This window comes from Ochotona princeps, chromosome 8, assembly GCF_030435755.1.
Source record: "Ochotona princeps isolate mOchPri1 chromosome 8, mOchPri1.hap1, whole genome shotgun sequence".
Lineage (NCBI taxonomy): Eukaryota > Metazoa > Chordata > Mammalia > Lagomorpha > Ochotonidae > Ochotona > Ochotona princeps.
The window spans coordinates 17,745,743-17,768,513 of NC_080839.1; the positions used below are offsets into that span (position 1 = coordinate 17,745,743).

The window sequence follows — 22,771 nt, forward strand, 5'->3', positions numbered from 1 at the left end:
TCTCCAAGTAAGTGGAGAACCATCAGCGACTCCAGTATTACTCTTCACATTGCCATGTTTTCTAATTCAGCATTGGCAGTTGGAAAAATTTTTTTTTGGTATTTCCTTCCATGTTTGTGTTTTATTTCTACCAGACTCAGAAATAACCTGCGGAAGGATGTATGTAGCATCTCTATGACATGATCAAGGGTGGCATTAAAGACTCTGAGGATGGAGGTCTCCTGAAGAAAGCCATGATGTTCATGTTTCTATTAAAAGGCACAAAAAAAGGCACAATCTGCTTTCAGTTCAAAGACCCTACAGCCAATGTGCACCATGTGAGCTTGACAGTATGATAACAATGCAGCAAAGCCATTAGGACACACAACACCCATACACAGAGAGGTGGCAGCCAGAGGCAGCATCAGCATTTATGGGCACAGAAAGGATATCAGAGCCTGGTAGGCACAGGATCCAGAACACCAGGAGAGCATAATTCATATTTGCTGAATTCATGAATAATAACAAAATGATTATTAACACAATCAGTAAGAGATTTGGGAAACAAGATTTAAAGATTTGGATAAGGAAGGAAATAAAGAATTTGCAAAAGCAATACAACAGCTCAGACTAGCATAGGGTACTAATATAATGGGACTTGTAAGAAAAGTTCAGGAAAATCTGGATTGTAGGAAGAGAAGAATTTTAACTTGATGGCTAGACATTGTGGTTTACTGACAATCTTGGTTTACACCAGGCATAATTATATATACATTCTCTTGAACTCTAAGAGTCAGTGATGAATTATGTAGACAACCTACTGTTAACTTATGTCTAAGAGTTATTATGAAGTTGTTTTAAAGGATTACTTGTTTATTAGGCATGGTAACAGGATGGGGAGGAGAGAGAGAGAAGAAGAGGGAGAGAAAGAGAAAATCTTCCGCTGCTTCATTCCATAAATGGCCACAATGACCCTGGTTGAACCGAGCACATTAGCAGGGAGCTCCTGGATTGAAAGTGGATCAGCAGGTCTTAAGCTGGCACCCATAATGGATGCTAGAATCATAGGTGTCAGCTTGAACCACTGTACCACACTAGCTTTGTAGGGATTTTAGTAGACTTAGTGAAGATGAAAGTAAAAATACTCTCTTTATAGTAGTGTTCAACTGAAATTCAATGGCAAGTCATGTAAACAACCAAAAAATTTCTAGTGTCTACATTAAAAAAAAAAGAAAAAGTAGCAGGCGGCATTCTTTTTAATAATGTATTATATTTAACCCAATGCAGTCGTGCATAACTTGTGATAAGGTTATGTTCCAAAAAATGTTTTGTTTGGCAATTTCTTCAGTGAACAAACATCACAGGCACTGCACAAGCTAAGATGGCTGAGGTGGCCCTAAGCAGCCTAATCTACGGGACCACTACTATGTGGTATTTCATTGGCCAGATTGTTGCTATGTGGCAAACGGTTGCATGTTCAGAATAGTATTTACAAATGTATTCAAGAGAATCATTGGTTAGGAATTTTGCATTATTTATTTTCTGATTTTGGATTTTTGGAGTGTATTTCACACTTGCAGCACATTTCAATCAGGAGGGAGCATTGCTCCAAGTGGTCATCCAAAAGAGCAGGCCCCACAGCCACAGACAGCAGGAAGTCAGTACTGCAGTTGTTGATAGAAGTATCTGGGCAAAACCTCCTATTTGTGGAAGTCATCACACATTGCTCTACAACCTTCTGGAGAAGGCGCAGGTGATGATGAGGACCAAACAGTCACTGAAGAATTTTCTGACTGATACGTTTGTAATAGTCACATCCACACTTAACTCACAAGTGAGTGTGAAAACAGAGACTGAGCCCTGCTTGGCTCTGCCTCTGTTACCCACACAAATCTTGAGAATGTTGCTAAAATGTTGTGTAGTTTTGTTGCTTCATTGAGAGTTGGATAAAATGATAATGCTGGTCTTAATTTACCATTCTTAATTTACCATTCTTGTATTAGTTTCTTTACTCATTTATTCACTACATTAAAATTTAATTTATTTGAGGGGCAGAAAGACACTTAAAGCACAAAATCTGTTTTCTGCTTCATTCTCTCCTCAAATGCCTGCACAAATGGGACTGAGGCTGAGCTAGGCCAACATTAGTAGCTGGGAACTCAACTCAGGTCTATGTGGGAGAAGGGACCAAGTACTTGAGTCTTCACCATTGCCTGCTAGGTTGCAAATTAGGAGGAGGGACACACACAGAGTAGGGGAGAGAGAGAGGAAATCTTTTGTCTGCTGGTTCATTCCCTAAAAAGCTGCAAAAGCCTGGTCCAGGCTGAAGCCAGGAGCTTCTTTGGGTCTCCCACATGGATGTGGGAGTCCCAGCACTTGGGCCATCCAGTATTTTCTTTTGCGTGTGCACCAACAAGAGTTGGATCGGAAGCAGTGCAGCATGGACATAAACTGGCACCCATATGGCATGGTTGTTCTGCAGGCCATGGGCTAGCCTACTACTCCAAAACACCTACCCAGGGTACAGACATCTTAACCACCAGCCAAACATCTACCCTGTCCATAAAGTATTTATAGTATCTTCATTGTGGAAGACACTAACCTAGGGACTGTGCACAAGATGCAAACTAATTCTTTTCTTAATGGACAGAAACTACTTGATAAAATGATCCCTAAAACTAAAATATAATAGACATGTAAATGATGATGATGGTGATATATTAATAAATCAACCTCCCAGTTTCTCTGAGAAATGTTTTTACCACCTCCACCCCTCCCTCCCTCTAAGTGTGTTGAAAATATAACATCAGCAATGTCCTACCTCTGGAGCAAGAGCTTACATTTTCTTTGTCAGTCTAGGCAAGTGTTTGTATTTATAATTTTCCCTGCACAGCTCCTAGGGTCCTGAGGGCCAGATATGCCAAGGTTGTTAAGATGCAGCCTCCCTTCCCCCTGTCACACAGGCAAATATGTCATTGATGTGTAATTAATGACAAGGGAGTCAGGAGCCCAACATTAACATGCACAAATCAAGGCCTTGTCAGCCAATGGAGGTGTCGATGGGATTTTTGTTCTTCTAGCAATATTTATTGTTACAAAATGCTGAACAGTCTAGTGGGGGAAAAGTAGTGCCTTTGTGGCATTGGTGATGTGCCTGTTTACTGCAAGCCAGAGGGGCAGCCTGAGTTGGAGCTACTGATTAATTCAAGGCTCTGCAGGCTGAAATGGATGAGGGAGCTGGAGGGAACATTTTTCCTGTTTAACATGTGTGTGCTGCACAGATTCCCTCTGATTATGAACTGACCCTTGTCTCTGAAAACTTAGGGGGATTTAAAAAGTTTCTGTTTACCCCCCCCAAAATATGAGTTAGTTGAGTATTTCTTGTGTGTCTAGTGTTGAACTAGGTTGGTAGGCAATGGAATCAGACATTGTGGTCTGTGAGTTCAGGAACTTTATATCGAGTTAATGAAGAATGGGAGTTCTTGTTAATCAGGCAATTAGCACTAAAAGAAATCTTAGAATTTATATTGCCCAGCACTCTGGGTCACAGAAACCTAGGATTCATTGTTAGGTATTCAGCCAAATCGCCTGGGGCAGATCTCAACAGCATTTGTTCCACTTATATTGCAGCTGAGAGATCCCAGAAAGTATCTCATGAGTTTTATGTACCAGGAGCTGCAGGGCTGATGTGTTGAGGTAATCAGAACTTACACTGTCAGTGCACTCTGCAGTTACACTGGAAAATCACAAAGTGAGGAAGTGGGAGAACTGGGTGAGTAACAGGCTCCCCTAAGAAACGTTCTGCAAAGAGGGTAAGGAAAAACGGACAGAAAAATGACATCTTTGAATGCTCAAAGCAAGTCAGATAGTGATCACAATTAGAACATCTAACACAGTCTTGCATTGCACCTGCAGATCCAGGTGTGCTTTGTTCCATGGTCATCAGACGTGTAATTTGGGTTGTTTAGTTATGAGATATTGAAACTGTTACACTTCAAGTTTCATGTCTATCTCTTTGTCAACCCTTAGGACTGACCCATATCTTAAATTTTATGTACAACCTCACCTGTTTCCAAAGTAAAATTCCTGTTTTGCTGGGCTTTTTCGCTCTGTTTTTCGCACTGAATGTACCCTTCAGATTTATCTCCTACTGCACATTCTGTGCTTTCCTTCATGAATTTTCTCTCTTTCCCTGATGATACTGTATTTTACTTCAGTCATGAGCAAGCCCAATTTTCTCACAGATTGAGTCTTGTGTTATAAGTTCCATTTAAGCAACCAACATTTTATACATGTTACCTTCTGTCTTCTTGTTTCTGCTTTCAGATATATCTGTATGCTCTAGGTAAGAGAAAAGCACTTCTCTGTGCAAATATAGTGTACAAATTCAGCACTGACCTCTAGTCCCCTAACCTGGCTCTGATTGATGGCCTCATCTGTTACACTCAATACTTCTGATACAACTCTAGCTACCCGTCAGAGTTCTTCTCTAAATATAGCAATGCTTCCTGGTCCATTGGCCATGAATTCTTGTCATCTTTCTCCTCATGAACATTATGGATTAATCAATGTTGTAGATTATTTTGTTTGATTTCTCTTAGAATCAGGGCTCAAGACAAAAATTATGGTACTTGTAGATTTCTTGGGAAGTGATTCCTGGAAACACTCATAGGAAATGGACAAGGCAGAAAGGCAGACAATAAAGGTGGTATAATTGATTGAGTAGCTTTTGTAGTTATTTAGAGTTTAACTCTGCTGAGATTTCTAGGATTTGACACACAGTATGTGCTTCAGAGTGGTGCCTAGCAGGAATGCAGGTTTCGAACACCTGTTGCTATTGATCTACTGTAGATCGCTGTGGAAAGGATGTTTATTTTCCACCACTCCTGAGCGGCTGCGGTTATTGTCTCTGGGAAGAAGTAACATTGACATCATCTGGTTAAACTTTTGAAGCTCTTGTGGAGAACCTACCAGTTCTCACACATTCCTCTTTTTTTGTCAATATGTTACTAACCTAAAATATTAGGAAATTTTATGAGGTCATGATTGCTCATTTTAAGTTGAGATTTTTGTAATAGTAGGAATATAATCCTCCATAAAGTACTTGAATCCTGAAGTTTGAAGTCATGCATTTTAATTTTGTGTGTGTGTGTGCGTACTTATATGTATCATAGATTTATGAAAGATAACTTGGTCTTGTGTTTAACTTCTATGTCATAGTTAGGCATATCCTTTGCTGTATATTGAATGTCAGAGTAGTTGCATGTCGTAAAGGTGAGAAAGGTGTTGATGATGACAATAATGATGATAGAGATGATAGTAAAACAATTCCTGGAAAATAAAACTGAATGGAGAAACATTTAAAACTGTTCTTCATGTCCTAATGTAGACATTGCATTACACCGGAAACATCACTTTGTACCCAACAAATTTCTTTTTAAAATTATTTATTTTTATTGGAAAGACAGACTTACAGAGTGAAGGAGAGAAAGAAAGATCTTCCATCTGTTGGTTCACTTTCCAAGTGGCCACAACACCTGGAGCTGAATTGATCCAAAGCCAGGAGCCAGGGTTGAGGGTTCAGGAGCCAGAAACTTGTTCCCAATCTCCCATGTGGGAAAGAGTCCCAAGAATTTGGGCCATTTTCCACTGCTTTCCGGGGCCACAAGTAGGGAACTGGATGGGAAGTGGAGCAGTTGGCACAGGAACTGGCACCAACATGGGATCCCAGTGCTTGCAAGGCAGAGGATCTGCTAATCAACCCATTGAGCCGGGCCCTCCAAAAAATTTCTTTCCAAAATTTTTATTTTGCCTAGGAGAAACTTTATCTTGAAATTGGATCATCCTGCATGCAAAAAGAATTGCAGCATTTCCATGTTCCCCAACGCCCTTCCTCTGAAGCTGTTCCTGCATACCTAGCTTAATGAGATGAGTTGGGATTCTCAGTTTTCCTTCAGTTGTGAACTAATTATCCCGGCTATTTAACCTACTTCCTCTCTGTGTATTCTTTATATTTTCCAAGATCTTGCTCCATCAAATATTACCTATATTGATTATGTATTTTCAGTCTTCTGTTTTTCTGTTGAATGTTTTCCTGTGGTTGATAAACTCACTTAAATATCCCTTGTTAAAAAATCAATTCTCCTCTACCCTGCTGTCACTTTTAGTTTTCTGCCTTTTATCGCAGCCCAGTTCCTGAAAACCATAATCTACGCTTCTGTGTTTCCTTCCATATTATTCACTCACTCCTCGTCACTCCACTGTCTGGCTTCTGTACTCACCACTCCACTGAAGCTGTTCTGACAGGGTCCACTGTAGCCTCCTAAGGCCACAGCTAATGACCCCTTTCGGCCCTCATCCTCTGATTTGCTTGTGGCATTTGACACTGTAAAACACTGCTTTCTTAATGTCTACAATTTTCTCTCTGTCTCTCTTCTGATCGTTCCTTCTCATTGCCCCTTGTGATCCCTTCTCCTGCTGTGGAAACTCCTTGTGCATTTTCCTGCCATAAATTTTAGATTTACAGGAAAACTATAGGATCCCCTTATAACCTCTGTAGCTTTTTCTGCTCTGAATGCTGTTTCCCAACTCACCCAGGAAGCCCAAACGATTTAGAAAATTGTTGCTTTCACTCTGCAGCTCATGTGTTTGTCATAGGAAAGGTCATTGGGTCTCTCTCAGGCTCTCGTATAAGAAAGGTATGTTGATAGCTTCCACCACATGGGTAGCTAGGAGAGTTTAGTGATATTAAATTAAATAAGGCATGCAATTCTTGCTAGTAGGGAGTTGAGAGTTAATGTATGTTAATGATTTACATCAGTACTTTACAGATCTCTGCTGTGAAGGGTATCATAACCCATTGCTGTCATCAATGTGCACATTTCCCAGCGACTATCAGTTATGAACAGTGTTTTAGTAACTTTTGTATCTTTGGTACCTAGTAGTATTAAAACTTTTAAAAATTAGATATTTTAACAGTATTGTAAAAATTATATGTATTTATGATACAATATGTAATGTTTTGAAATATATAAACATTGTGTAATATCCAAGCAGAATTAATGTCATTATCTCTGCTTATTTTAACATTTTGTTTTGATGAAAACACTTTTTTATAAGTAGAGAAATATACATTACAATAACATTATTTATGGTACAACTGAACCCTAAAACTTCTTATTCCTGTCTAGCTATAACTCAGTACTTGTTAACCAAGGTCTCCCAATCTCTTCCTCCTTTCCTTTCTCAATCTCTAATAACCATCATTATATTTTTAACTTCTATGAGATCACATGTATTTTAGACCGCATATGTAGTGAAATCATATGATACTTGTCTTTCTGTGGTTGGCTTATTTTACCTAACATAATGACCTCCAGGTCATTCATATATATATGAAATCTATTCCCTTCATACAAATAAATAAATAATGAAAAAATAATTCCAAAGTTGGGTTTTCCCATTTCATGGGTGCTGTAAGTAGTATTGCAATAAATGGAAGAGTTCAGATGTCTCTGATGGAGCAATTTAATTTACATTGGATATATACCTGGGTGTGAGATTGCTGGATCATATGGTAGCACTATTTTTGTTTTTTGAGGCAGTTCTTTACAATTTCCACAATGGCTTTCCTAATTTACTTCCCCACCAGTGGTGCCCAGTGGCTCCTTTTTCTCCACTATTCCTTGCTGCAACTTGTTGTCTTGATTTTTTATATTAATTTGAATAAATAAATGAAGAAGATCTATTGTTGTTACAAGATGATACTTAGCATTTTTTGGTTAGAAAATGTTAAGGGGCTCTATGTGTATTATTAAGGCAATGAAAAGTTTATATATGATAATATAACATGAAATGTGTGATGTTAGGCATGTGTCAAAATACATAAAGTTGTAAAACAACAGTGAACCCCAAATTTCATCTTTGGATTTTTATTAGTAACAATAATGATAATACCATATCAATACTAGTCCACCAATTGTAACGAGTGTATCACACCAAAGCAAGTTGTTAATCATAGGAGATATTTGGAAGGTAGAAGAGGGAGTGGGTTTATGGGAATTCAGTACATTTTCTGCTTAGTTTTTCTATATACCTGAAATTCCTGTAAAATAATAGACTATTAAAAAATAATGATATTAGTCAGGAGGATTAACATTTGCTCTCCGTAAGCTAGAGAAGTGATGTGATTGGCCAAGATTACATATCTGAGACAGTTAAGTGAAGGGGTTCAAGCTTTCTTACTGCTATACTCTTCTATAAGCCCTATTCTTTATTCTGTTTTGGCTGCATGAATAGAGTTGCACAGTTAGTAAAGGCTGAGTGTTTTTTTTTTATCTCTATTCAACTTTTAGTGAGGGAGAAGGTAAGCTTATCATTGGTATTCTCCTTTAGGCACTTTTGGAAAGTAAGACTTGGGTGGAGTGGAGTTTATTAGGGACTCGATGAGAATATCCTTCACAAGACTAATTTAGAGTCTTTATGACTCAGTGGAGGCTGTCAATCCTAAGTGATCTGACGTTTAATTTCTGCTGATGTAAATTTTATATGACAAATAGTTTCATTTAATTGTGTCACCTCTGGCTTATGTACACCATAAAAGTTTTCAGTTATAACAGCCACCAACAAAAGAGCTATGGCTGAGAAGAATAATGTCAAGAAATTTTGCAAGGGCGCAGAGAGTTGTTAAAGGGCAGGTTGTTCTCTGTGAGAAAAGATCTCTGGAGGAAGACTGGGCTTAAGGCAGAAACACACATGCACCTGTGCCTTTATGAAGGCCTAGACTGGCAAGGGCACTGCTTTCCCTTGGGACCTTGACTGATACATTTTTCCTGATAATGAGTCCACACACCTGTCTCCCTGCTGGCTCTTCTTTTTGGATAGATTTTCCACATCCTTTTGGATAGATTTTCCACTTGCTTTACAACATGCTCTGCCATACATAGTAGTAGCCCATTTCATGAAAGTTTTTTGATTCTGTTTGTTTTTCCAGGTTAAAAAATGCTATATTAGGGATAATGGCATGATTAACTGCCACTAAATATCAGGAAAGTGCTGATTTGTACCTGTGCATCAGCAAACGCTTTATTAAGCAGTTACTGTGTGGCAGGGTCATGTAGACTGTCTGGAAGATAAGTCATCTTTTCTTGTTTCGAATAAACTTTCATTTGACTTGTAACATCATATATATATATATGAGATATATATATATATATCTCATATATATCTGGATAAAGAGACAATAAAATACACTGTGATCAATTAGGAATGTTGCCATGTCTGTTGCTTCAGCGCTCCTTGAATGAGTAAAGCAGATCTACCCATTTTACTGGTGAGGTCCTCTGTGTAGTAGCTGGTTTTCCACTTCCAGGGTCTAGTGTGTTGTTCCCATTACACTGTGCGCACATGTACCTGTGAAAACATGGTGATGCACTGTGATGAAGCAAGAGCTCTTTCAAGATGCTGAGAGTATAGATACATGCTACCATTGCATATGCCATTGTTGACAATGCCTGCATCCCAAGAGTGAATGTTTTTGTAAATTTATAATTATAAGTAAGTCAACAGAGACTGAATAATGTAAGTTCATTCTACCAATGAACTGCATATTAGGCAGTTTTCATGTTCATTTTAACATTTCTTCATAAGATTAAACCTTGATCAACTTAATATTTCTATTCTCTAAGGGAACTACATCTAACCTATCTTTGGGAATAATGGTTACAACATGTGCCTGTTGTGTCCCATTTTCTCCACTGGATCCATTCCTTACCTTTCTCCACACTTTACTACTGTGTTCTTAATCTGGGGAATAATTCTCATATGAACTGGCAGTGGGCCGGGTGCCGCTAAGAAGAGGCATCCCATTGTATTTGTCCAATGGAGATCCCCGACAGGGAGTCAGGGAGTCAGGGAGAGGAAAGAGATTTTTTTTCCCTAGCCTCCTCTTCTTTGAAGCCATCTTGGGCTGTTCCACTACTCCCTTTTAGGCCAACCTTCTGTTCCTCTGTCTCTGTGTCTTCCCCTTGCTTATACCTTCAACTCTGAGAGGAGTCACAGCTATTTATGAGAAAATACTCCTATTTACAAAGTAAATGCATTGTTTGTAAATAATCTGTTTATCAAATTCCCTCCACTTCCACTCTCTTGAATTTTCCCATCTGGTAATGATTTTTGTTACCAGCCGCAAGTTTGTTTTCTATTGGGATTCTTTTTTTTTTTTTTAATTCATTGATTACATTGTATTATGTGATACAGTTTCATTGGAACTGGGAATCACCCCACCCCTCCTTCCGTCCTCCCCCCATGTGGAATGTTCCACCTTGTTGCATATCCACTGATCAAGTACAGTTGAGAGTCCCTCTTTGCAAGCATAAACTAAATATAGAGTCCAACATCTTATAGTCCAATCTAGTTCCTCAGCTTCCTGGGGAGACCCTGTCCGGTCCGAGGGCAGAACCATCAGATTATCATGCACCTACTTCTCTGCTGGTTTATCTTTTCCATAGCAACCATCTTTTCAAAGTAAAACATTGAAACACTGTGATCTAAGTAAGAAAACGCACGCAAAATGGGGGATAGAAATAGTACCTATGATATGAATGATGGAGTGTGAATGCAGTGGAGCAGACTTCGACAACAAAAAATCTTCCTATATCTTGTCATTGAGTGACCCAAGCAACTTTGAGGGATTTTGAGATTCAGTTTCCCTAGGGAGGGTGTATTTATAAAAGATAAACATGTAAGTTCAATGGAAACAATAATTTAGTCAGAAGAGATGGGGTAATAGATGTGTCATCTGTAATTTATTAGTTTCATCATCTGTTAACCTCCCTTATGTTCAGCTAACACTGGTCTAAATCCTTAACAAGTGGTTACTGTCACTAACATTATTTTGAAATTAATTGTATTTTAGATGGAAGTAAGTTTCTTATAGGAGCACATGTTTTGAGAAATGTATACTTTTTTAAACCAGAATATTGGCTGGAGGAATTTCATTTGTGTTAGACACAAGAAAAAAATCTGAATTTGTTCCCCTTGACAATCAAGTTCATTCAAATTATCAGTCAAGGTCACCCTATCCAACATTGGGAAAGCTCAGTTGATGTAAACCTATCACCTGGAATAACACCTTTGGGTTAAAGATTCTGGGATTGATAACACCATATGTTATCATTAAATGAATCTCCCCCCAAAATGGTTGTGAAGTAGAGCAGGCCTACTGAAGCTTTGCAAGATGCTGTGTTAATTGCTACAGGTATAAAAATAAATATACCTTGGTCATTACCATCAAGAGCACGTCAGTCCAATTAGGGAGAAAGGACAGAAGGTGACCTATCAAGATAGATCATGGATTATGTCTTAGTATTCTTTCATCTCTAGTGTTAACATGCTCATGGGCCCTTGAAAATATCACTAAAGTTTGTCCAAAAATAAATTGATTGACAATAATGCCAGACATTGGAGATTCAGAGGGGAAGCTCATTGTGGCCATAGGATTTCGTGAAGGTGAATGGAATGGATCCAGGCCTTGAGAAATGTATAGAGGAGTAGAGGACACAGACAACACTAATTATTTGCTCAATATGAATTCACTCAAGCCAAATTACCAACTAAAGTGTGTGAATTTTACTAGAAAATGAGTTACAGCTACACCTTTGCAGACTTGATTTTAATGGAATTGATATGGACAACTTAAAGTTTGTATCATGTTTTCAAACCATAACTAGCGGTAAGTGAACATATTATTTCACCACAATTGTACTACTGTGTTAGCTCTTAAAAATATTTGCTTACCATGAATATGTGACACAATATTTCAAATTAAAATACACATTATAATTAACAGAACAAAGATAAGGCAAAATAAAGCTAGTCTGTGCTTACAAAGAGGTAACAATGGCTGAAAAGGATGGAGCGTTGGTAATGAGAAATGGCAAGCTGGTGAAAGAGAGCGCTGGACTGAGAGCTCTCCAAGGTGAGTTGGTTAAAGGACTGTGGGAAGACAGAACAGTTTTCAGGAATTCTGATGTAAATATACTCAGCCTATGTCTACTACCTGAGCTAGTAACTGGGTGGCTAAGAATGGAGCTGGATCCTCCACTTGTTTGCTATTTAATTTCAGACAAGGCAGGTTACATTTCTACACCTGTTTTTATCATCTCCAAAATAGAATTGTTGTGGAGTTTAGTGAGGTATTACATTTAGCTGGAAGAAAGTTGCCTACTTCATAGTGTAAGCCACTCTGGTTGGTTTAACATTGGTAGTTGTTGGTATTTGGTTTTGTGGTGGTTGTTACGATCTTGTTGTTGTATATCACACAAGAGGAATGGGAAGAATGGAGCAGTGGAGTAGGCCAGTGGCCAGTGTTTTCTGGTGAGTGATTCAGGGCTGCTCTCTAATCCTTTCTGAAATCTGTCAGATGCTCCAGTGGTGGCAAAAAAAGGAAAAACTTCAGTGCCTTTTAGTGGCATCGCATCTGATTAGTGTTCTCCTAAACCTCCTAAATCTTTGGACATCAGAGCCGTATTAGGGATACAACAACTCGCAGAAAAGAAGCAAGACAGAGATCAGGGTATACGCTGTTTACTTCAGAGTCTCTGCCTTTTGGAACAGAAGACAAAACTCTGGACTGAGTTTTTGAACTTAGCCAAAATACAGCTCTTGGAATTACCAGCATGACTTTGACTTTTCATGAGACCCAGGAGTCCCTCAAGGCGTGTTTATGCTCTTGGCTTAATCTTGGTTTTTTACTCCTTTCTGTGAGGGGCTTACACGAGTGTCATTTGCTTTGATGGGCTTGGCTCCATACGGTGAGCTTAGAAGCTTTATAAAAATCTGCCCTGATTTTGACACTCTGTGATTTTTCGGTTGGTTGATTTTTGTTTGTCTGTATAGTCACATGGTCTTTATTTCCTTTTAGGTGTGGCAAATAAGCATTTCCTGAGGATTTCAGGCTCAGAGTTTTCAGCATCTGCTATGTTTCTGATTATACTTGTCTGAAGTCAAAGCTGAGTGAAGACCTTGTTTCACAGGCTGATTTTAACACAGGCGGCGTGGCTTTAAGTTCCTTCTGTTATGTCCAGGAATGTAAGGGTCAGGGAAGCCAGAGTTCAGACTTAAGGTGGACATTCCTGGGAGCTTCCCAACTTCCATGACACTTAGTTGCAGGGTATACCAAGACATTATTTGGCTGCATTAATTTTAGTCACGAATAATGTTTTAATTTTCACCCCTCTGTAAACATTTTAGTGGGAGAGACCATTTCTGACAAAGGGATGGTAACCAGGAAAGACATGGGACTTGTCTAGGCAGGCAGGTACTATCATGCAGGGCCCTGCAGAAACAAAGAAGGGTAGGCAACAGCCTCTTCCTGTTTTCTATTGTTGCTGTTGATGGCAGTCCGGTCAGAAAAAATAACTTGAAAAAAATAATTGCAGATCTCTGGCAGTCTTTGCTCAGAGTGATGTGGGGTTGACCCTAGGTGTTCATGAATCCTTTCTAGGAATCAACTCATGAGATTGGCGGGAGAACTGTGTAGTCTAAGCCCACAGCATCCCAAGGAGCCCTGAGCTCCTGATGTTCCCTACATGAGGCTTCTTCTGTCTGTCGTAGCCGTCTCTGTCTTCCACTGAGTTTTTGCTTGTGTGGAGGTCTAAAGTAAATTTCCTGTAAGTTGTAGCTTTTCTTTACTGATGACCATCAAACTCAAGCCTTTATTAAGGTCACATATTTCTGGACCATCCTTTTTGACCATAAGTGTAAACTTATGAATACTGAGTCATTCATTAAAATAGCTATTACACTAATATTAGCTAATATCACTTGAATCTTTGATATGTAGCTTAACACTATACTGTGTATATTGAGGGTACTTCACAAAGCTTTTGAAATAGAAAATGAAAGTAATAGTTATTTGTTACAAATTTTAAAATACATGCACAAGAAGAGTTTCTTAGAGAGGGAGGGGAAGGAGGAGGGAGAAGAGGAAGGAAAGGAGGGGAGGTGTGTTTGTGAGAGAGAGAGAGAGACAGAGACAGAGACAGAGCCTTCTACCCATGTGTATACTCCCCAGATGCCAGTAAGGCAAAGTTGAAGCCAGGGAGGCTGGGAGTCCATACAGGCCTTCTGTGCAGGTGGCAGGGTCCCTAGTACTTTAGCTGTCACTTCCTGTTTTTTCCCGCGTGCCTAATAGCAGGTAGCTGGACAAGAAATGGAGCTTAAGACTCAAACCTGGGCATTTTAGGAGAGGAGGTGAGCATCATAAGCAGTAGCGTAACCGCAGTAATACAATATCTGTTCCCCTCTCCTTTATCTTGATAATTTTTTGCACTACCTTCTGTTATCTGCCTGTTAGGTAAATGAGGACTCAGTGTGGTTAAGTCATTTGTCTAAGGTTACCTGATTGTGTCATGGCTTCAATATAGGTCTTTCTGAAGACTAAACTGACATAATTTATAAGCTTCTTATTTGGGTTGTAAATTCTAACAATTGATTGCTTGTAAAAATTCAAAAGTAGAGACCAATTCAAAAGTTCTGTTTCTTTACCTAATAGAAAGCTTTCAGAGGACCAACAATGGGCTTACAGGACTGTAAAGATGCAGATATTGAACTAACAAATAAATTAATGAAGGAAACAGTTATTTTATAATATTGTGTTTCTTCCTGATTTGTTTATTCACATCTGGAAAATTTTTTAAAGGTGAGAGAGCTGATAAAACATGCTCAACCGTAGTACTGGCAAGGAAAATCAAATGAACATCACAGAAGGTGTCAGAAAGTCTATCTTTCTTGGAAACTTTTAACCAAGTTTATGCTAATGGATTTGCTATAGACTCGGAGGAAATCAATCCTCCCTTCGGATATATTTTTTCTCAACAGTTTGATCTTTTCCTTTTAATCGAATCAAAGGTATTTTAGATATTTGGAAGGGGTGTCCTTTTTTCTAAAGTAAAATCGATGAAGTTAATAGGGTGGAAATAGTGTAAGTCTACTGAGTTAGAAGAATGAAGTCCAGAGCTCAATTTTCCTGTTGCATATTGCCTCCCTTGTGTAGATTCTGTTTGCATATTCTGCTTAGAATCATCTAAAGTTAACTTTTGATACATTTGATATATAAGACATTGAAGAGAAATATTGAGATATGGTTTGCCTAGATTTTTGTTGGTACAGTATTATCAGTTGTCAGGTTGAGCCACATTTCTTTTTAGTCTGTCATTAACATGAAGATACAGTTGTTGCCTATGCCACTGTTTATTTAGTGGGGCATTAAGCCCTTGACTGTAATATAAATCAAAGATATATTGTCTCAAAAACTAAAAAAGAAAAGAAAAAGAGGAGTAGGGAAGAGTGGAAAGAGAGAGAGAGGGAGGAAGTGAATATCACTGTCTTAGAATTGTTAAAAACATATATATTCAGGTCCTGCCAATGTTTACTTTTCCAAGGGTTCCTGAAAAAAATTATAACTGCTATTTTTAAATGCTAGTTTCTTGCAACTGTTCTCAGTTAAATCATAAATTGCGTGAGAGAATTAAATTAAGTGTTTTAAACCTTAACCTGACTGAAAGCTCTGGTTAAAGGAAATGAATCAAGTACAAGACTCACCAGAAAAAGATGAGGGGGTGCCCAAATTGGGAATTTTAGTGGCTTGGAAGACAAACTCATACACTTTCCAACATCGATCTGGGTGAATTCTCCTTTAGGAATATTGGGAGATGTGAAGATGAGGCGTAAGTTTACTCAACTGAATTCTTAGTTTAAAACCGATGGAGGCTGAAGTTAGGATATTATTGGCCATTCTGACTCTTAATCTGGAGGTCCTGGAAGAATCCACATCCAAGCTCTGTCAGGTTCTTTGCAAGAATTAGTCCTTTCAGTTGTGTAAGTCTGAAGTCTCAGTCTCTTATCTGGCTATTATCGAAGGGTCACACCTGTTAGTCACTTGTATTTTTCAACGACTTCTCCATCTTCCAAGCATTGCTGGTGCATTGAATCCTTTTTGCAGTTTGGATTTTCCTAACTTCACTTCTGTCTTCTTTTGCTCTCAATAGTGAGAGAAAGCAATATGTTTTTTTTTTAAGATTTATTTAATTTTTATTAGTAAGTCAGATGTGCAGAGAAGAGGAGAGACAAGAGAGGAAGATCTTCCATCCACTGATTCACTCCCCAAGTGGCCCCAAAGGCAGAATCTAAAGCCAGGAGCCAGGAGCTTCATCTGGGTTTCCCATGCAGGTGCAGGGTCCTAAGACTTTGGGACATCTTCCACTGCTTTCCTAGGCCACAATCAGGGAGCAGGTTGGGCAGTGGGGCTGCCGGGACAGGAACTGGCACTAATGTGTCTTTTGTGCCTGCATTCAGGTAAATGAAGGATTCATGTAACAGCTGCTTTCAGAAGTTTAGAGTTTAGTCAATTTTGCTTCTCTTGGGTTCTTCACAGTTCACTCTGTGAATAATAAATTCACAGTCCACAACATTTTCTCTTTGATCACTATAGAATACTTTGACTTATCCCATGTTATTTAGGACCATTCTGTTGGTTGGAACAGTGTTTTATATGGATGGAGCCATTATCGCTTCCTGTTGCGTTTGAGTTGTTTCCTATGAATCTCTGATTTACATCTAATATTGTCCAGTTCTTCCCCAGAAAATCTGAGAAATGTAATTCAGACTCTTTCTTCTGTTTCCAGCTTGACACAACTGTGTAAACAAAGTCTTTCCTCTATAGTTACATGCAGCATTCACAATAATCCTACCCAAATCTGCTTCCTGCTGGTCTCAGTTCTGACACCATATAGAATAGATACATGAACAGCTGTTTTTTTTCTTTAATTTTCTTCTTGCTATTTTTTCTTGGTTGTGAAGCAACATACGCTTCAGTCACTTGGATTTCAGACCATGACCTCGCTCTGAAATAACAAGAAATACAGTCTTTAAAAAAATATTTTTTTTTCCTTTTTTGCACCCGCCCTTGACATTTATTTAATTCATATTTCACACAGAGGCCTATGACATGTGTCTGATACAGAGCACAACCAGAAACTTGCTTAGTGTACCAGTGAGAGTGAATTATGAGTGGGATGAATACTCTGTTCACCTTTCAGAACTGGAATGCACCGTGATTGGAGGGAAGACTATGCGGAGGACACCTAGGTGATATGCCCAGGGTAGCTTTTTGATGCTGCAGCCTCTGCCCATGCCAAAGCATATAACAGATCCTATCAGTGAGGGAATGCAGATCTCTGTCTTTGTATAGAATGAGGGAAATGGCTACCTAAGAACCAAAGGCTGAGCTGCTCTGGGAGATTTCCATGCCCATTTGCACTACAAACAGGTCTTGAAACATGCATCTTTTGCATACAGTATATATTTTGTGTACTTTATACTTGGTTTAGCTAGAGTACATGTCAGCTGTATTTGGGACTGCAGGGGAGGGCGAAAATTGTCACTTAGTGATATTCCATGTGCAATTTGTCAACTGATACCTTTTTGAATTTTTAATTGTGAATAAAATTATCTTGACATCCCACTGATCATCCTGTGGCAAATCTAAGACTTCTATGAATTCCTAAGGTTTCCTTCTCATGGGTTCTTCTTCTTCCTCTTTTTCCTCTTCTTCCTTTCCTCCCCCTCCTCTTTCTTCTCTAATTTACTTATTTATTTGAAAGAATTACAGAAAGAAAAGAAGACACAAGGAAATAAATGGATCTTTCATCTTCCTCAGGGCCTAGTTGCTCTGAAGCCAGGAACCAGCAGCCAGGAAGCCAGGATCCAGGAGCTGCATCTAGGTTCCCAGGTGGGTGGCAGAGGCCCAAGTATGTGGGTCATCTTCTGCTGCTTTTCTCAAGCCTTTAGCAGGGAGTTGGATTACAAGTGGAGCAGCCAGGACATAACTAGCACCCATATGGGATTTCAGCACTGTGGCTTAAGCAACTATGCTACAATGTTGGCTTCACCTGGGTACCTCTTATGTAGTGCCATCTCTGAACACTCAATCCCCCTTCAATCTCATTTCTCCAGACTGTCACATTCTTTCTGCTCTGAAGAATTCAGTGCTTCTACCTTGCTTCTCTTCTACCCCCACCAAACCAGTCACAGAATGGACTTACTTTTGTAGCAGGTTATGTAGACTTGGATGGGGAGGGTGCTAGAGAAGATGACTTGTAGCCAGATTAGTAACTTTAACTGAATCTTAGCTATCTCTGTTCCTAAATGTCCTTACTTTGATAGTGGGGATTTCTTGACCACTTTTTTTGTGTAGCATACCTCCTGCCGTATTTCTTTGCCCTTTCCCCCTTCCCTTCTCATCTTCCTCCTCTCTTCTCCCTGGGTTTTCTCAGTTCCTGTTCCCTGAATCCCTGTCACTTCTTATTAAAGATAGTTTAGCTTTCAGTTTGACCCATTGTCACCTTCTAAATGATGGCCTCAACTACTATGATCAAGAGAGCTTTCCTAAACACAATTCTGCAACTACATACAAGGAACCTAAATACAGATAACTTTCTCAAGGAGATCTTCAAATAAAATGATTTTGATTCATTGCACATCACTTGTTACCCAGAGGGAATTCATTGCAACTTGTGTGTTTCTGGGTGCTACAGTTGCTGGCATTCTGCTCTCCTCTTGGACTGTGAGCTCTTTCAGAGCTGTAGCCTTCTCCATCATGATCTGTGCATGTGAAACTCCTCCTCACAGTCACCTAGCATGAAAGATGTGAAGAATATATGAAGCCATGTCAAAGACTTCATGGAAATGTAATTAAAAGGTCTATTTTGGTGCATCAATGGAAATCCATGCATATCTCTTCATTATATGCATTTTGTTTGCCTAACTGTTTAAAAACTATTTTTAAACTTATTGGATGAAGGGAGAGAGAAGGTTTAAGGAGAGAGGTAGGAAAGGTGGAAAGAATGTGGGGGAGAACAAGTATTTGCATCTCCTGGTTCACTCTCCAAATGCGAGCAGTGACTGGTAGGGGGCTGGAGCTGGAGCAGGGACTGGGAACTCAGTCCTGGTCTTCTAGGTGGGTGACAAGATCCCAAGTACCCGATTCATCACCTGCTGCCTCCCAAAGTCTACATCAGCAGGAAGCTGGAGTTGAGTTGGATCTCAACATCAAACTCAGACACTTCAGTGTGGATTGTGATTTTCTTAATTTCTAGGTTAACATCTGTTCTCTTTCATGAACCTTTTGAAAACTCATATTTATTATTTTGTAGTATTTATTATTAATGTTGAGGCATAAATCATTTTCAGATCAAGTACTTCCAAAGGCATTTACCCATAATGATGAGAACTAACATTAATAAACACAAAAATACCTGAGAATATTTTTCCTTACAAATTTTAAGGTCTATAAGTATTTATGTTGTATTATGTGATGTTTTGTTCTATGTGTACATTGTGCAATGTCCAGACTAGGTAAATATATCGGTCACGTTTGGCATTTAAAATAATACATTATCTGTAAAATCCCAGAAAATTTTGCTTTTATCTGTTCTTTCTCCATTGTGATTTCCCCCATTCTCTTTACAGCCTGTAGTAGCTAGCATCATATTTTAAAACTCTATGTGATCTATGTGAAGTTCATAAAAAAAACTCTATGTGATCACTTGTATTTTAGTTTCCTTGGATGATTGAGTTCATAAGAAGCACAGATTTCTTATATTTAAAGTGACGTGGCTGATGTGTGTGTGTGTGTGTGTGTGTGTGTGTGTGTGTGTGAGTGATGCTTTGATTTGGTCAAAGAAAGTTTTGGGGAGATAGGCCCTTTACATATCCTCAAAAAAACTTACTATGACCCAGCATGGTAGCCTAGCGGATAAAGTCCTAGGCTTGAGCACGCCGGGATCCCATATGGGCGCTGGTTCTAATCCCAGCAGCCCAGCTTCCCATCCTGTTCCCTGCTTGTGATCTGGGAAAGCAGTAGAAGATGGTTCAAAGCCTTGTGACCCTGCACCCGTGTAGGAGACCTGGAAGAGCTCCTGGATCCTGGCTTCAGATCCACTCAGCTCACTTAGGGAGTGAATCATTGGACGGAGATCTTCAGATCTTCCTGTCTGTCTCTCCTTCTCTCTGTATATATCTGACTTTGTAATACAATTAAATAAATCTTTTTAAAAAAATCTTCCTGTGCTCGCTTCGGCAGCACATATACTAAAATTGGAACGATACAGAGAAGATAAGCATGGCCCCTGCGCAAGGGTGACACGCAAAAAATCTTCCTAAACTTTTTGCTGTTTTGTGACAAAACTGGAAATTCAGGAAAGAGGAATTCACATTTTAATAGGAGATACATCTGGCTGCCCAGTTGGTTTTAATTCTTAGTATAACACTTGGAGCCAGAGGAATTTTTCTTTCCATGCATAGAGAACTGAGATTATGTATTTTCAGAGAAAAATTTCACCAGCGACCATGACCCTAAACACCTTTACAATGTGGTGACTTTATCCACTATACCATAACAGCAGCCCTTTATTTGATTGCTGTTATTATTTTTGTAGTGGTTTATCCCATTTGTCCCTAAGTTGTGGGAAGACAGACTTGGAGCATCTGTCAAGGTTATTTGGTGTTAGGAAAGTATGTATTTTCCAGAAGCCACTGTCTGCTGCTATACCTCGGACTGGGTCCTCAACCTTGGCTGCACTTTAATCACAAGGGCAACTTTAGCATCCACCAAGCCAGCTGAGACCTGCAACCACATCTTCCTACGGGGGCCTTTCTAATAGGTATGGGCATATGATTTTTATAGGTCCCAGGTGATCTTTATGTACACTGATATAGTTTAATCACACAGCTCAGCAAGGCGATTTCAGCTGGAAGTAAGAGTACGGACGGAGAAGTACTATTTGAATTTTGACTCTAGAGGGGATGCAACCTCCTGCTGAGGGTGTTAAGAGATCCAAATTTCTTGATGACTCCTGTAGAAATGGGCACATCAACTCTACCTCCTGTTTAATCCTTACTCATGGCCCCATTGAACTGAGTAGCTTATAGCAGAAGAGATCGCTTCATACTCACAGTTGCAGCTCTTCTTATTTCCCTTCTTATCTTGTTTAAGCAACTTTTAGTTACAGGGGTGAGTTAAGCAGGAAACTCAGTGGCCTGGAGCCAGGTGGGAAGGGAAATAAGTTGGGATGTAAGTGACAAGGATATAGAAGGAAGCCAGGGAACTGCCTCAAAGCACAAAGTGCAATTCGCAGGAAAGGTAAGCTGTGTTTCAAGTCCAGGACTGCTGCAAAAAACTGGAGGCACAGTGGGTTGCCAATCTGGAGGCAGGCAGAATATTCAGGAGCCAGTCATGAGTAGGTAGTATCTGTCCAAATGTAGGTATGATTGGTCCTCTTGATAAGTGGGAGGGCAGCTCCCCAGACAGTGGAATTTCATATCCAGCCTGTGCAGATCAGAGCAGGAGAGCTTGCAGGAAGGAAGGGATACTGGAAAGAAATGGATTTATGAGGAGAGGCAGGAATAAAAGGTGAGGGTACCTCATGCAGGCATATCCGGCTGTCAGCATAAGATCCCAAGAGTCAGGGTTGATGTGTCAAATCTAGCTGTAGGTTTTGACTTGATTCTAAGATGGTTGGTGTCTTGCCACTCCTGCTGAGCACACTGTGTGTGACATGACAGCTCTGTAAACAAATGCAAGGCCAGGCGTGCTGCTGGCAGCCACCAGAGGGACTGGAGAAAGCACCAAAGAGATAAACTCTGCTGCAGGAAAAACCTGGGATTTCAGGCTTGCAGACCTGCTGATCTAAGTCAGCTCCTTTTTTAGTTCTTTTATGTCATCTTCTAGTTATTCAGTGGCTTACTGGTCATTTAACTGCTGGACTACTTCTGGACAGTGATATTTGTTTGGAGCAATGAGAGTACAATTGCTCTGCTCAGCACATTTGAGGGTACTTTAAAAATTCACGGAAAAGTTCAATAAAAATAGCCTGTTTGGGTGCAAAAGCATTTAAATTCATACACAGAGAGGCTCTTAGAAAGCTCATGGAAACTGAGTGCTATGAAAAAAACAAAAGCCACATTTATTTTAGGGTTTTTTTTTTGGCAACAAAATAAACTTTTCTTTTAGTTTCATTTTCTATGCATTTTTATTGTACCTTCATACATGGACAATGCCAGATTTTAACAGCTGATCATCATGCCTTCAGTAGTCGTTAATATTTTGGGGAAAGACTAATGTGCTCATACATGGATTTCTGGCTAGGTTAGGTTTATCATCAACCTGCCTCTTAAAGCCTCCATTCACAGCCAACATCTACCACCTACCACCAACTCCCACATGACTCCTGGTTCCCTGTGGAGGTGCTCCTTTCTTTGCCTCAGTCATAATTCAGGAAAATACCCTTTGCCCTGTAAGGCATCCTGTAAATGATACTTCCAAAGCGTTATTCCATTTTTCTCCCAATTGGAGTTGATTTTCTCTCCTACTTGGATCCCCCTAAAAAGAGCAGCTTCACGGTAGTGCTGATTACAAAATGTTCACAGAGCGTATTCTGAGTATTTTCCATCTTACTAATGTAATGATTACTGTAACTAATGTAACAGTACTGCTAATGTTACTTTGTAGTGGGCTTATTGACTACTTATTTGTCACCTTTAGTCCCCTCACAAATTTTACTAGGTAGCTGCTGTGGTTAGACATCTCTTACAGGTGAAGAAACAATGTTCAAGATTATCGGTGTAGACATAGAAGATCAGCCTAGACATCCACTGGCTGGGAAGTCATAGAATGCAGAAATATGGTTTTGTAAGATGCACAATTACATTTTACTGGATTTTACTGGCTTGC

At 39.4% G+C, this 22,771-nt stretch overlaps 1 non-coding gene across 1 annotated transcript; it reads left to right on the forward strand.

Annotated features, from left to right (window-relative positions):
* The first annotated feature begins 20,106 nt into the window (after positions 1 to 20,106).
* Positions 20,107 to 20,208, forward strand: LOC118760706 (U6 spliceosomal RNA). Its single transcript, XR_004996938.1, has one exon. It is a non-coding gene; the product is annotated as a U6 spliceosomal RNA (small nuclear RNA).
* The last annotated feature ends 2,563 nt before the right edge of the window (positions 20,209 to 22,771 follow it).